This window comes from Orcinus orca, chromosome 15 (assembly GCF_937001465.1).
Source record: "Orcinus orca chromosome 15, mOrcOrc1.1, whole genome shotgun sequence".
Taxonomy (NCBI): domain Eukaryota; kingdom Metazoa; phylum Chordata; class Mammalia; order Artiodactyla; family Delphinidae; genus Orcinus; species Orcinus orca.
The window spans coordinates 88,419,937-88,434,681 of record NC_064573.1 but is presented as its reverse complement, the minus strand read 5'-3'; the positions used below and the strand labels follow the sequence as shown (position 1 = coordinate 88,434,681).

Sequence of the window (14,745 nt, the reverse complement as noted above, 5' to 3'; positions counted from 1 at the left end):
GAACAGTGCGCTCTGTTCCCAAAGCAGTTTGCTCTCTGTAGCCGGGGCCACCGCAGGACGGGGGGCGCACGGGCCGCCTGCCGCTCCTGGCTGGCTTCGCTCGTCTCCTCCGTGTCAGCGCTGCCCAGTTCATTTTTAAGGCTCTGCCTAAATTGTCTCCAGGGAACCCAGTTCATCGTGAGACAGTTCTTCCTATCAAAAAGGTCTCTCTCACTTCAAATTCTTTTAGTGCAATAATATTTTTTGGGTTACATTTAAAAATAATTGGTTGTTGTTAAACAATTCTAACATGTAGAAATGAACCTTTACTTCTAAGAACACCTAACTCCCACTCTGGCACTCCATAAACTTATATACAAAATGATATGTTAAGACTAAAATAAATAAAATGTAGTGGCCTTTCTAACTTTAAAGGCTGGCGGAAGGGAAGTGCTGGCTGTGCCGCCAGCCGTGCTGCCTAGTAGAGAACCCTGTTGCCGCTCGGCTGCAAGAACCAGCTTTTAGTGCATTTAAAAAATCCCAGTAACTGTGGACTCTAAATTAGGAATATACACATTGCACGAACAAGGAGACGGAAGTAGGGGTAAGAGGCGCCAGTGAGCACTTCCACGCCGGATGCACGAGGCCTCCAGCAACGGGGAGTTAGTGGTCACGGCCCCAGGAGCCACAGGGCAGTCAGGGCTGCTGCGGAGATTTTCCCCGGAGAAGCAGAGAGAGTCTATTTTAGGAGAACTGAGACATGGTTTCCATGCCTTATCTAAGTGGTTTGTTGAGTGAGGAGAAACACAGAATGGCTGTCTTTCTCCCTCAGGGTTCTCCCTTCCTGCACATGAGGACAGAACCACGGTACTAATTAGTGATGATTAGTGCTGCACTAAACGGGGGAGAGATGGGAAAACACGCCCCCCATGATGGACGTCTGCAAAGGATAAGAACCAGGTGGACGAGGCACACTGCAGGCGGCCAGTCCAGGACAACAGGAGAGGGTGAGTGGCAGCTTATTAGATGAATTCCTATTTATACGTTATTGCCAACCTGGTAATTTGTACCTCTGAACTTTATTACTGCTTCTTTTGCCTTTATCCTAACTAACGCCCGTCATTAGGAATACTTATTTCACCACTGTGGTTATAGTTTAGTACTTCATTTTGAGGCGAGGGAATAAGTGAATCAATATATTCAAAATATAACTCGTAATTAGGTCATGGGGTCTATTTATTCCAATAAAATGATTGATTACCCTTCACCATTAAAGTGAAAATCAGCAACTGAGGTGGGGGGCCTTGGCTGGGCTGAATTAAGATGATGCATTGTGACGACCTCACTGTTTTTTTCAGCCTAAAAGTACTAAGAGGATATTAAAAAAAACCCCGGCAGTTAGACTTGAGAATAAGAAAAAAAAAAAGGATAACCAATCCCACACGCCCAGGGGCAGCCCCCCAACAATGGTGACCCCAGGGGCAGGCTGTCTGTGCCAGCACGTCTCGGGGTCCTGAGATGTACGCTCTCCCCAACACGGCTCCACTTCTGAAACCAAGCAACCTCATGACGCGTCCCACCACGCAGGGCGGCGGCTCTCGTGACGACCGCACCAGGGGGAAGCAGGCGCGGGTCACGCCCTTCATGCAGGGTGAGGCTGAAGAGACTTGCAGGCCGCCCGCACTGCCAGACAGGACGGCTGGATGCAGGAGCTCTACCCAAACACAAGCCGAAGGGCCTGGCCTGCCCGGGCCTCCAGGGCTGCTCAGAGGCAGGGCTCCGGTATGTCCAGGCTCGGGGAGCGGCCAGCACCTGGGACACGTCAGGACAGGCGTGTGTTCTGGCCTCTTCAACTACACCCAAGGCGTTCCTGGGTGCGCTGGCGCAGGGGGCACGGACTCAACAACACAGAGGGGTGGTTCGTGGATATTAACGACATGAGCCACAGAACTATTTCAGGAAAACATCACTCGGGCTGTTCAGAAAAGCGTGGTGGCCCCCTGCTCTCTGCAGCCCGGCACCCTCTCCCCTACTTGCAAGAACACCGTTGATGTGGACAATGGCCCTTCCTGCCCTCTCAGTGCGTGAATTCCGGATGAAGATCTCCAGCTGAAGCAGAAGACAGACCAGAACATTCTGCTCTCCCCGGCCACCTTGCTACGTTGAGGGAGAAGCACATGACCCGAGTCTGGCCCAGGTCAACAGATTCAAGACCAGGCTGAGCGGGGCGGGGCTGCGGAGTGAGGCACTGAGACAGGGGCCGGAGGGAGCAGAGCTGCGGAGCTCAGCCCGCCCAGGAGGCTGAGCCTGCAGAGGAACCCTCGAGACATACGTGAGCCCCAAGCACGCTGCGCCCCCCTCACAACTCAGAAAGTGAACCCAACTAGTTACTGGACTTGCTTAAGTCATTTGGGGGCAGTCGGGTGGTTTTCTAGCACGTGTAATCAGGGCCCTGACTGATGCAGCAATCCAGGCTTTCAAACGACTGGAAAAGAGATTTAAATACCCAGCTAGCTCTGTAATCTAGACCTGGCTGCAGTGATGGAAACGTACTGTTTCTGCACTGCCCCCCACTGCAGTTAGCTACCAGCCATGTGCGGCTACTGAGCGCTTGAGATGTGGCCAGTGTGATCAAGGACCTGAATCCTCAATTTTAATTGAGTTAAGCTGAAATTGCCACGTGTGGCTGGTGGCCATACTGCACAGTGCACATCCGGAAGAAGTCAATGGCCCTGCTAATTTGTACTATAAATTATACGAAAACCCCAAGACCAAGTCACTGCTGAGTCAACACCCTCCCTGCAGCCCCACACCTCCCTTGTCTAGTTTCTGAAGGCGCCTGGCTGAGGCTCTGCACAGGGTGACCCGTGAGGAGCTGCCTGTGATGCCCGCGGGGGACACAGCAACAGAGCCGTGCGGCAACCAGTGTCCATCAAGCAAAGCGGCCTTTTGGGGATGGAATGTTAATACTCCAGCAAAAATGATCAGAGCACAGATCATCATGGGGTAGAAGAACACACAGGTTGGTCTGAGTCATGACTGGCAAAATCAGGAAGGAACATGAGAAAGATTAGTCATTTATAAGAGTATTTAAGGGCTTCCCTAGTGGCACAGTGGTTAGGAATCCGCCTGCCAATGCAGGGGACACGGGTTTGAGCCCTGGTCCGGGAAGATCCCACGTGCTGCGGAGCAACTAAGCCGGTGCGCCACAACTACTGCGCCTGCACTCTAGAGCCCCTGAGCCACAACTACTGAGCCCACGAGCCACAGCTACTGAATCCCACGTGCCTAGAGCCCGTGTTCCGTAACAAGAGAAGCCACCGCAATGAGAAGCCCACGCACCACAATGAAGAGCAGCCCCCGCTCGCCGCAACTAGAGAAAGCCCGCGTGCAGCAACGAAGAACCAACGCAGCCAAAACTAAATAAAATAAGTAAATAAAAAAAAAAAGAGTATTTAAAAACTTGTGCCCCTTATTTTGGTAACAGTGGGAAACAATACTGATCAGTCTTTGATCACAATAAAGTATTTGTCAACAAATTAGCACACAAACTAGCAACTATTATTTCCTGCTGTGGAAAAATAAATTGCTCAAAAGCAGACTAACATACATTTTAAAATAAAATCTTATTTCTGAAGTAACACTACATTAACCACTAAATGGGATAATTATATAAAGGACTCAAGATATATTATACGTTTGAAATCAGACTTTGAAACGCATCCTCTAAAACCGCATTTGCAAATGTCTACCAGTGCACATCGAGCCAGAGTCTCCCCAGTCGACCTCACAGGCAGGGCAATCGCCCAGATCTGACTGCTGAGGCCTCTTTCCAGATGACCCTCTCCTGCCCTCTAATCAGCTGTGCCCGCTCAGAGTGCTGTTGCCGCCGTATCCACATTCTTCCGTGGAAACGTACTGCAGCGGTTCAGCCTCTCCCAGACCTGTCCCCATCGCCGTGCTGGTTCTGCCCCTTCCTCCACAGACCCTTCATTCAGTGCGGGGTTGGGCCAATCACTGCTGCCTGCGCAGGCTTCCCCTGTCTCTGCAGCTTGTGGGTCTTTGGCCCCAGAGTGCCCTCGCCCCCGTCACCTCTCCAAATGACCATGGTTCCCCAAGACCCTGCTCTGTCCCCAAGCACTCTACGGACCCTGCCCTGGGCCGCCTCTGCTGTCCTGGGGGCCCGCGCCCTCACCCTCTTGCTCAGAGCTGCTCTGTGCCCCGCAGGGCTGACCTGGTGGAAATGTCCATGGGCAGATGCCAACCACACGAATGCGACTGGTCACGGAATAAGAGACAGGCTTCTAATTCACATCCCAAAGCGCCCTGAATATAACAGAGGCTCAACAAACATGGGCTGATTTTTGTTCCCCTTTCCTTTTCAAACTCTTGTTGGACCTGTAAACTTGGCAGGATCATTAACTTGAAAAAATTACTGTTATCTAAACAATGTCTTGAAGTCTGTTGTTACCACGTAAATGATGGCATGATTCAACAGGGATTCAATTCAAGACTTCTGATTTCTCTTTGTTTTGAATTAAGAGCACAAACAAACACACACCAGAAATGGGATGGTATATACACAGATTTCTAAGTACTACTTATGAATAGTGTTTTAAATATTTTATATACTGCTTACAAATTTAACATACTAGTATCTGTCCACATCAATAAACACACTCCAAGGCATCATTAAAAGTTATACCTGAGTATGTAAAAATCACCTCTCCTAAGAGATCGATGGAACCGAACAGACAACCATGCACTAACAGAGCATGTACAGCTGGGACTGAGTGTATAATAAAGGGGCCCTTGAACTAGTGCAAAAAGATGTGTGATTTAGTGGGTTGTGTTGTGTCTAGCTATATGCTCCCCAGAATGAAATAAATTCCCAGTGGGGCAGATTAAAAGACAAAAAGGAAACTGTTGGTAACTCTAGTGATACAGAGCTAACACAAAACAGGAGAGAAAAGCCAGCCAGCCAGGAGAAAAGTAAAGGCTATGGAAGGGGTTCACAGCAGGGGAATAAAAAGGCCACAAAACCCATGAAAAGTTACTCAGTTAACACCTATAATTAAAATATGTAGGTTAAACCAAACAGATACCATCTTTTCCTATCTATCAGACTCACAGAATTAAGGTGATGACAGCCAGTGACGGCAGGGCGTGAAGACAGTTACATTCACACACCACAGAGACAAACAAAACGAAAACAAACCCCCCCCCCCCAAACTGCTATAATCGTTCCAGGCACTAATTTAGCAATAAAATAAATTTTAAAAATCTTAAATCTGAAATTTAAAAATCAATTCCACAGTCAGGGATTTATGCCGTGGATATACTCCCCTCAGTGAGCACAGAAGCTTAAAGCAGCACTGCTGTAACAGTAAAACCCCAGGAGCGGCTCGCGTTTCCACCAGCAGGGAGGGGTGAACCAAGTACGGCACAGGCAGGCGGTGCCTGATTTCAGGACTGATGTATGCAAGGACTGACAGTCATCCTGTAAACAGTTACCAAGTGTCTATTACACACGAGGCACTACTCTGGCATTGATATGGAAAGATCCCTAGCAGAAGTGAAAAGAATCGAGATACCAGAATAATGGACAGGGCACAGTCCTATTATTGTAATATTCAAAATCTGTTCCTAACTAAATAGGATGACGGGTGCCAGGGGCCTGGAGAGGGGAGTGGGGAGCTGGGGTTTAACGCGGACAGCTTCAGTTTGGGAAGATGGAGAAGTTCTGGAGATGGATGGTGGGGATGGCTTCACAACAATATGAATGTACTTAATGCCCCTGAACTATATGCTTAAAAAGCGTTAAAATGATAAACTGCATGTATATTTTACGCAATAAAAAATGAATTAAAAACGGATACTTTGGAGACGGCGGGGAAGATGGCGGAAGAGTAAGACACGGAGATCACCTTTCTCCCCACAGATACACCAGAAATACATCTACACGTGGAACAACTCCTACAGAACACCTACTGAACGCTGGCAGAAGACCTCAGACCTCCCAAAAGGCAAGAAACTCCCCACGTACCTGGGTAGGGCAAAAGAAAAAAGAAAAAACAGAGACAAAAGAATAGGTACAGGACCGGCACCACGGAGGTGCAGGGAGGAGCAGGGCGGAGACTGCGGATGGCGGAGGGGGAAAGCTTCGGAGACGTGGAGGAGAGCAACAGGGGTGCGGAAGGCAAAGCGGGGAGATTCCCGCACAGAGGATCGGTGCCGACCAGCACTCACCAGCCCGAGAGGCTTATCTGCTCACCCCCCGGGGCTGGTGGGGCTGGGAGCTGAGGCTCGGGCTTTGGTCGGAGTGCAGGGAGAGGACTGGGGTTGGCGGCGTCAACACAGCCTGCAGGGGGTTAGTGCACCACGGCTGGCCGGGAGGGAGTCCGGGAAAAGTCTGGACCTGCCGAAGAGGCAAGAGACTTTTTCTTGCCTCTTTGTTTCCTGGTGCGCGAGGAGAGGGGATTAAGAGCGCTGCTTAAAGGAGCTCCAGAGACGGGCGCGAGCCGTGCCTATCAGCGCGGACCCCAGAGACGGGCATGAGACGCTAAGGCTGCTGCTGCCGCCACCAAGAAGCCTGTGTGCGAGCACAGGTCACTATCCACACCCCCTCCCGGGAGGCCGTGCAGCCCGCCACTGCCAGGGTCCTGGGATCCAGGGACAACTTCCCCGGGAGAACTCAACGGCGCGCCTCAGGCTGGTGCAACGTCACGCCGGCCTCTGCCGCCGCAGGCTCGCCCCACATCGTGCCCCTCCCTCTCCCCCCGGCCTGAGTGAGCCGGAGCCCCCAAATCAGCGGCTCCGTTTTTTTTCTTATATTATTTTAAAATAATATCCTAGCAAATTCTACCACCATTTGAGTGATTAATAAAAAATAAAACTTTCATTTATTTTCTAGCACCTGAAAACATCTCTAAACCTTTCAACTGAAGTATGTATAGATGAATGTGCAGACCAAAGTAAAAGCATCAAGATAATTATATTTAAAAATGAGTCAGGATTAAAGGCGATGTCCTCCTTTTTAAAAGCATATTGCAGTATTCCAAGTACATATCCTTACTCTCAGCGGCTCCTTTAACCCCGTCCTATGTGAGTGAAGAACACACGCCCTCCTGCGACCTACGCGCAGAGGCGGGGCCAAATCCAAAGCTGAGCCCCCCAGCTGTGCGAACAAAGAAGAGAAAGGGAGGGAAATCTCTCCCAGCAGCCTCAGGAGCAGCGGATTAAAGCTCCACAAGCAACCTGATGTACCCTGCATCTGTGGAATACCTGAATAGACAACGAATCATCCCAAATTCAGGAGGTGGACTTTGAGAGCAAGATTTATGATTTTTTCCCCTTTTCCTCTTTTTGTGAGTGTGTATGTGTATGCTTCTGTGTGAGATTTTGTCTGTATAGCTTTGCTTTCACCATTTGTCCTAGGGTTCTATCTGTCCGTTTATTTTTACTTAAAAATTTTTTTTTCTTAATATTTTTTATTTTAATAACTTTATTTTATTTTATCTTACTTTATTTTATTTTCTTTTTTCCTCCCTCCCTCCCTCCCTCCTTCCTTTTTCTCCCTTTTATTCTGAGCCGTGTGGATGAAAGGCTCTTGGTGCTGCAGCCAGGAGTCAGTGCTGTGCCTCTGAGGTGGCAGAGCCAACTTCAGGACACTGGTCCACAAGAGACCTCCCAGCTCCACGTAATATCAAATGGCGAAAATCTCCCAGAGATCTCCATCTCAACACCAACACCCAGCTTCACTCAACGACCAGCAACTACGGTGCTGGACACCCTATGCCAAACAACTAGCAAGACAGGAACACAACCCCACCCATTAGCAGAGAGGCTGCCTAAAATCATAGTAAGTCCACAGACACCCCAAAACACACCACCAGACGTGGACCTGCCCACCAGAAAGACAAGATCCAGCCTCATCCACCAGAACACAGGCACCAGTCCCCTCCACCAGGAAGCCTACACAACCCACTGAACCAACTTTAGCCACTGGGGACAGACACCAAAAACAACGGGAACTACGAACATGCAGCCTGCAAAAAGGAGACCCCAAACACAGTAAGTTAAGCAAAATGGGAAGACAGAGAAACACACAGCAGATGGAGAAGCAAGATAAAAACCCACCAGACCTAACAAATGAAGAGGAAATAGGCAGTCTACCTGAAAAAGAATTCAGAATAATGATAGTAAAGATGACCCAAAATCTTGGAAATAGAATAGAGAAAACACAAGAAACTGTAACAAGGACCTAGAAGAACTAAAGATGAAACAAGCAATGATGAACAACACAATAAATGAAATTAAAAATACTCTAGAAGGGATCAATAGCAGAATAACTAAGGCAGAAGAACGGATAAGTGACCTGGAAGATAAAATAGTGGAAATAACTACTGCAGAGCAGAATAAAGAAAAAAGAATGAAAAGAATTGAGGACAGTCTCAGAGACCTCTGGGACAACATTAAATGCACCAACATTCGAATTACAGGGGTCCCAGAAGAAGAGGAGAAAGTATTTGAAGAGATTACAGTTGAAAACTTCCCTAATATGGGAAAGGAAATAGTTAACCAAGTCAGGAAACACAGAGAGTCCCATACAGGGTAAATCCAAGGAGAAACACACCAAGACACATATTAATCAAACTGTCAAAAATTAAATACAAAGAAAACATATTAAAAGCAGCAAGGGAAAAACAACAAATAACACACAAGGGAATCCCCCTAAGGTTAACAGCTGATCTTTCAGCAGAAACTGTGCAAGCCAGAAGGGACTGACAGGACATATGTAAAGTGATGAAGGAGAAAAACCTACAAGCAAGATTACGCTACCCAGCAAGGATCTCATTCAGATTTGATGGAGAAATTAAAACCTTTACAGACAAGCAAAAGCTGAGTGAGTTCAGCACCACCAAACCAGCTTTACAACAAATGCTAAAGGACCTTCTCCAGGCAAGAAACACAAGAGAAGGAAAAGACCTACAATAACAAACCCAAAACAATTAAGAAAATGGGAATAGGAACATACATATTGATAATTACCTTAAATGTAAATGGATTAAATACTCCCACCAAAAGACACAGACTGGCTGAATGGATACAAAAACAAGACCCATATATATGCTGTCTACAAGAGACCCACTTCAGACCTAGAGACACATACAGACTGAAAGCGAGGGGATGGAAAAAGATATTCCATGCAAATGGAAACCAAAAGAAAGCTGGAATAGCAATTCTCATATCAGACAAAATAGACTTTCAAATAAAGACTATTACAAGACATAAAGAAGGACACTACATAATGATCAAGGGATCAATCCAAGAAGAAGATACAACAATTGTAAATATTTATGCACCCAACATAGGAGCACCTCAATACATAAGGCAAATACTAACAGCCACAAAAGGGGAAATCAACAGTAACACATTCGTAGTAGGGGACTTTAACACCCCACTTTCACCAATGGACAGATCATCCAAAACGGAAATAAATAAGGAAACACAAGCTTTAAATGATACATTAAACAAGATGTACTTAATTGATATTTATAGGACACTCCATCCAAAAACAACAGAATACATTTTTCTCAAGTGCTCATGGAACATTCTCCAGGATAGATCATATCTTGGGTCACAAATCAAGCCTTGGTAAATTTAAGAAAATTGAAATTGTATTGAGTATCTTTTCCAACCACAATGCTATGAGACTAGATATCAATTACAGGAAAAGATCTGTAAAAAATACAAACACATGGAGGCTAAACAATACACTACTTAATAACGAAGTGATCCCTGAAGAAATCAAAGAGGAAATTAAAAAATACCTAGAAACAAATGACAATGGAGACACGACGACCCAAAACCTATGGGATGCAGCAAAAGCAGTTCTAAGAGGGAAGTTTATAGCAATACAATCCTACCTTAAGAAACAGGAAACATCTCGAATAAACAACCTAACCTTGCACCTAAAGCAATTAGAGAAAGAAGAACCAAAAAACCCCAAAGTTAGCAGAAGGAAAGAAATCATAAAGATCAGATCAGAAATAAATGAAAAAGAAATGAAGGAAATGATAGTAAAGATCAATAAAACTAAAAGCTGGTTCTTTGAGAAGATAAACAAAATTGATAAACCATTTGCCAGACTCATCAAGAAAAAAAGAGAGAAGACTCAAATCAACAGAATTAGAAATGAAAAAGAAGAAGTAACAACTGACACTGCAGAAATAGAAAAGATCATGAGAGATTACTACAAGGAACTCTATGCCAATAAAATGGACAACCTGGAAGAAATGGACAAATTCTTAGCAACGCACAACCTGGCAAGACTGAATCAGGAAGAAATAGAAAATAGGAACAGACCAATCATAAGCACTGAAATTGAAACTGTGATAAAAAATCTTCCAACAAACAAAAGCCCAGGACCAGATGGCTTCACAGGCGAATTCTATCAAATATTTAGAGAAGAGCTAACACCTACCCTTCTCAAACTCTTCCAAAATATAGCAGAGGGAGGAACACTTCCAAACTGATTACACAAGGCCACCATCACCCTGATACCAAAACCAGACAAGGATGTCACAGAGAAAGAAAACTACAGGCCAATATCACTGATGAACATAGATGCAAAAATCCTCAACAAAATACTATCAAACAGAATCCAACAGCACATTAAGAGGATCATACACCATGATCAGGTGGGGTTTATTCCAGGAATGCAAGGATTCTTCAATATACGCAAATCAATCAATGTGATACACCATATTAACAAACTGAAGGAGAAAAACCATACAGTCATCGCAATAGATGCAGAGAAAGCTTTCGACAAAATTCAACACCCATTTATGATAAAAACCCTCCAGAAAGTAGGCAGAGAGGGAACTTTCCGCAACATAATAAAGGCCATATATGACAAACCCACAGCCAACATCGTCCTCAATGGTGAAAAACTGAAAGCATTTCCACTAAGATCAGGAACAAGACAAGGTTGCCCACTCTCACCACTCTTATTCAACAGAGTTTTGGAAGTTTTAGCCACAGCTATCAGGGAAGAAAAGGAAATAAAAGGAATCCAAATCGGAAAAGAAGAAGTAAAGCTGTCAGTGTTTGCAGATGACATGATACTATACATAGAGTATCCTAAAGATGCTACCAGAAAACTACTAGAGCTAATCAATGAATTTGGTGAAGTAGCAGGATACAAAATTAATGCACAGAAATCTCTGGCATTCCTATACACTAATGATGAAAAACCTGAAAGTGAAATCAAGAAAACACTCCCATTTACCATTGCAACAAAAAGAATAAAATATCTAGGAATAAACCTACCTAAGGAGACAAAAGACCTGTATGCAGAAAATCATAAGACACTGATGAAAGAAATTAAAGATGATACAAATAGATGGAGAGATATACCATGTTCTTGGATTGGAAGAATCAACATTGTGAAAATGACTCTACTACCCAAAGCAATCTACAGATTCAATGCAATCGCTGGCATTTTTCACAGAACTAGAACAAAAACTTTCACAATTTGTATGGAAACACAAAAGACTCTGAATAGCCAAAGCAATCTTAAGAAAGAAAAATGGAGCTGGTGGAATCAGGCTACTTGACTTCAGACTATACTACAAAGCTAGAGTAATCAAGACAGTATGGTACTGGCACAAACACAGAAATATAGATCAATGGAACAGGATAGAAAGCCCAGACATAAACCCACACACATATGGTCACCTTATCTTTGATAAAGGAGGCAAGAATATACAGTGGAGAAGAGACAGCCTCTTCAGTAAGTGGTGCTGGGAAAACTGGACAGCTACATGTAAAAGAATGAAATTAGAACACTTCCTGACACCATACACAAAAATAAACTCAAAATGGATTAAAGACCTAAATGTAATGCCAGACACTATAAAACTCTTAGGGGAAAACATAGGCAGAACACTCTATGACATACATCACAGTAAGATCCTTTTTGACCCACCTCCTAGAGTAACGGAAATAAGAACGAAAATAAACAAATGGACCTAATGAAACGTAAAAGCTTTTGCACAGCAAAGGAAACCATAAAAAAGATGAAAAGACAACCCTCAGAATGGGAGAAAATACTTGCAAACGAAGCAACTGACAAAGGATTAATCTCCAAAATATACAAGCAGCTCAATATCCAAAAAACAAACAACCCAATCCAAAAATGGGCAGAAGACCTACATAGACATTTCTCCGAAGAAGATATACAGACTGCCAACAAACACATGAAAGGATGCTCAACATCACTAATCATCAGAGAAATGCAAATCAAAACTACAATGAGGTGTCACCTCACACCGGTCAGAATGGCCATCATCAAAAAATCTACAGACAATAAATGCTGGAGAGGGTGTGGAGAAAAGGGAACCCGCTTATACTGTTGGGGGGAATGTAAACTGATACAGCCACTATGGAGAACAGTATGGAGCTTCCTTAAAAAACTAAAAATAGAACTACCATATGACCCAGCAATCCCACTCCTGGGCATAAACCCTGAGAAAACCATCATTCAAAAAGAGTCATGCACCCCAATGTTCACTGCAGCACTATTTACAAAAGCCAGGACATGGAAACAACCTAAATGCCCACCAAGAGACAAACTGATAAAGAAGATGTGGTACATATATACAATGGAATATTACTCAGCCATAAAAAGAAACGAAACTGAGTTATTTGTAGTGAGGTGGATGGACCTAGTCTGTCATACAGAATGAAGTAAGTCACAAAGAGAAAAAGAAATACCGTATGCTAACACATACATATGGAATCTAAAAAAAAAAAAAAAAGGGTTCTGAAGAACCTAGGGGCAGGACAGGAATAAAAACGCAGATGTAGAGAATGGACTTGAGGACATGGGGAGGGGGAAGGGTATAAGCAAGGATGAAGTGAGAGAGTGGCATGGACATATATACACTACCAAACGTAAAATAGATAGCTAGTGGGAAGCAGCTGCATAGCACAGGGAGATCAGCTCGGTGCTTTGTGACCACCTAGAGGGGTGGGATAGGGAGGGTGGGAGGGAGACGCAAGAGGGAGGAGATATGGGGATATATGTATAGCTGATTCACTTTGCTATACAGCAGAAACTAACACAGCATTGTAAAACAATTATACTCCAATATAGATATTAAAAAAACCCCCAAACAAACAAAAAGCCCACAGTTTTATTAGAAAATATAGAAGCAACCATGTAACATAATGGGTTACAGTATCTATGTATGCAGATACCTTTTAATTAAGCCCTATATTCCCTGCGCAAATGACATCAAAACAATAAAGGAAATTAAAGTAGTCCACTCACACCCCTCCCATGTGGCAGCTCCCTCACCTTCTTAAGTTCCCTGCCTGCCCACACTATATGCGCGTTTTTACAGCTGCAGCCATAAACGTGGAGCTGTTCTGTACTCTGCCTCTCCCCCCTTTTCTATCTGTGGCAGTTATAGCGGCTGCATGTTTTCATCACTGCCCTGGTGCAGAGGTGCTCCCAAAGCCAGGGCATGACTGCAGGTGCTTTTCTGGGCCCGCCTGCCTTTGGCCTCCCCAGGCGGCCGCCTCCGGAAGCAGCACAGGGAAGCACAGAGGCGGCCAGGCCGGTGCTCCAGCAGGTGGCCGGGTGCCCAGGAGGATGGCAAGCGCGCCCAGCCCGCCAGGGCACAGCCCACAGTCCACAGGCTCTCACGGAAGCTGGCATTCGTGCTCCCCAGCCTGATCCAGCTACCATTTTTGAGGTCTCCTGCCTGATTTGAATTTCAGACCGACTCCTGAGGTGAGAAAGCTGATTCGACCTTCAACAGAATGCTGAAAATCTGAACTTAGAATGCTGCTTTCCATGGAGAAACAAATAAACCAGTGGCTACATGCAGCAAAAATCAGTTTTTAGTAACGGCCTTAGACGCTCAGAAATGTCAACATAATTAAAGTAAAAAACGCGCAGCGCCTGTTCTACGTTACAGGAAAAAGGCAGCTGCGAAAGACGTTTGGGGACCCCTGGAGAAGCGGGGCAGGCCGTGTTCTGAGCAGCCCAACGCCCCACGCCCCACTGCCATGTGAAGGGAGGAAACGGGCCGGGGACTAAGCTGTGGTTCTACAGCTTAGGAAGGAGTTGTGAGCATCTGACCCCTTTCAGAGAAGACGACGGTAACCATATCTTACTTTTCTTTTTAATTAAAGTGCTGCTATTAACACAGACCCCTGAGTAAGGTTCTTGGCCGTCAGTGTGAGCTCAAGGGCCACTGCTGTGGCAGGAGCCTCACTGCTCTGGTGAGTCTGTCCAGGCCCGAGGCAGCCCTCGCAGCCGAAGCTGTCCTGCAGCTCCTGGGAGGCTCACCACGAAGCACAGGCTCCCAGCCTGAGCCCGAAGGTCCGTGTCTGTGACACTGCACCCAGTATTTGGTGTGCATGTGCACTCAGGGAGTTTTCATCAGGTTCTCACTGACCCCAGCTATACAGTACAGACAGACCTCATTTTATTGTACTTCACAGATACCGCGGTTTTTGTTGTTGTTGTTTGTTTTTTTACAAATTGAAGGTTTGTGGCAACTCTGCGTCGATCATCAGGGCCACCTTCCCAAGAGCACTTGCTTATTTCATGTCTCTGTGTCACATGTTGGTAATTCTCGTAATGTTTCAAACTTTTTCATTATTAGATCTGTGATCAGTGATGTTACTATTGCAAAAAGATTACCACTCGCTGAAGGCTCAGATGATGGTTGGCATTTTTTAGCAATA

At 45.4% G+C, this 14,745-nt stretch overlaps 1 protein-coding gene across 3 annotated transcripts in view; it reads right to left on the bottom strand.

Annotated features, from left to right (window-relative positions):
* Positions 1-14,745, bottom strand: part of SFSWAP (splicing factor SWAP) — an 80,380-nt gene that overhangs the window by 20,719 nt on the left and 44,916 nt on the right. The gene's annotated exons all lie outside the window — the stretch shown is intronic.